Source organism: Sceloporus undulatus, chromosome 2 (assembly GCF_019175285.1).
Source record: "Sceloporus undulatus isolate JIND9_A2432 ecotype Alabama chromosome 2, SceUnd_v1.1, whole genome shotgun sequence".
Lineage (NCBI taxonomy): Eukaryota > Metazoa > Chordata > Lepidosauria > Squamata > Phrynosomatidae > Sceloporus > Sceloporus undulatus.
Genome location: NC_056523.1, coordinates 192874925 through 192876841, shown reverse-complemented (window position 1 = coordinate 192876841; position 1917 = coordinate 192874925).

The window sequence follows — 1917 nt, the reverse complement described above, 5'->3', positions numbered from 1 at the left end:
AAGACATTCTCCTGGAAAACGGCTGCTGTGATGTGGTGAATCACTGACTGCTGGTATTTGCACCAAAGAGAAAAAAGGGAAAAGAAACTGGGAAGTGTACATTTCTCAGTAATCAGGGACTGTATGGGTGCGTCTGCACTGTAGAAATAATGCAGTCGGAACTTTTTTTAAATACAGTAGCTCCATCCTATGTAACCCTGGGATCTGTAGTTTTTTCAGGTCTGTCAAAGAGTGCTATAGGTCCCAGGATTCTGTAGGATGGAGCCATTGCAGTTAAAGGACCTTATCACACATGGGGGGGGGGGGTTTGCAGCTCAGATCCGCAGTCACTCCTGTTCTAGCAATGCAAAGCATGATTTTTTTTACACCAGATCCAGAGTCACTCCTCTCTAGCAATTTGGATTGAGGTTAAAACGTCATGTTTTTCCACACCTGGTTGCCTTTCTGTTGTCCTTCCGAAGTGAGGGGCAAGCAAAGTCAGTTCGATTCCAAGCAAGTCACATGATGCAGACTCAAGCAAAGGGGAGTGAGTGCACATTGTATTACCACACCAGAGCATACTTTGAGGGGTCAACGATTCAAATCGGCACCCTTGCACATGCTCAGTGGGGCTCTGGACACTGACCTCCTTCCCTGCCCCCTCCTTAGCTGTCATCCTTCATCGGGGTCTAGGAGCAGTCAGGGGATGATGGGATTGGTCGCGGGGGGTCCCTGGGACCAGGATCGGGATGTAGGAGAAGGCAGGGGATGATGGGATAGGTCGCTGGGGATCCCTGGGGCCAGGATTGGGATGCAGGAGCAGTCAGGGGATGATGGGATTGGTGGGAGGCTGAAGTAGGGGGCGCAGATCAGGGACTAGGAGAAGACAGGGGATGATGGGATTGGTGGCAGGCTGGAGGAGGGGAGCAGATCTGGGTCTAGGAGGATGCAGGGGACGCTGGGGATGATGGGATCGGCTGGCTGGCAGAGAGGAGGAGATGACATGAAGGAGGAGGAGGGGAATGACGGAGCAGGACGCAGGGGCCAAGGGGGGTGGCATCGGAGTGCTTTTCCACATCAGATAAAATCGCAGTGCAATCGAAGGCAGCCTGGAAGCGAATTCTCTGGAGTCACTTTTTTCCCGTTTTTACCAAAATGAGGGGTGACTTCAGAAACACTGCTGAAGCAATTCGCAAGGGGCTCCCATGGAAATCAATGCCTTCTGATAGTCAGTTTATGACATGAAACTGCATCATTGGAAGTGCAATCACTTCAGAAGTGAGCTGGAACTGAGCCACAACACCACCAAAAAGCTCCGTGTGATATACTCCAGAGTGATGTCAAATTGCATTATTTCTACAGTGTAGATGGACGCTTTGTCTTCCTATGATCCAGAGTCTAACAGAAAGTAACAATTTCCAGGTATTTTCCCAAGGCATGCTATTTAAGTGATGGATAAAACCTAAGCCCTTGGTGGCGCAGTGATTAAATGCTGATACTGCAGTCACAATGCTGTGGAGTTTATCACATGGGAGGAATTTCTCTTAATTTCGAATGAACGGAAAGTGGGGCCAGAACGCATTCACATGAATTCACTAGTTCAGCGAATTTACGTGAATTCGAATTGCGTTTGAACTGCCTTCCCATTGCCCGAAATTGCATATGATCACCTCTCATGTAATAACATGAAACCCCATGATTGCGTTCGGACTGACTTCCCATTGCCCAAAATTGCATGTGGTAGTCTATCACGCAATAACTTTAAACCCCATGATTGCATTCGGATTGCCATACTTCCAATTTCCCTTGTCTGATAAACTCCTGTGAGTTTGATCCTAGGGCTCCAAGGCTGACTCAACTTTCCATCCTTTCGTAGGTCAGTAAACTGAGTAACCAGCTTGTTGGAGGCAGTTGGCTTACAGAGTGTAAACTGCTTAG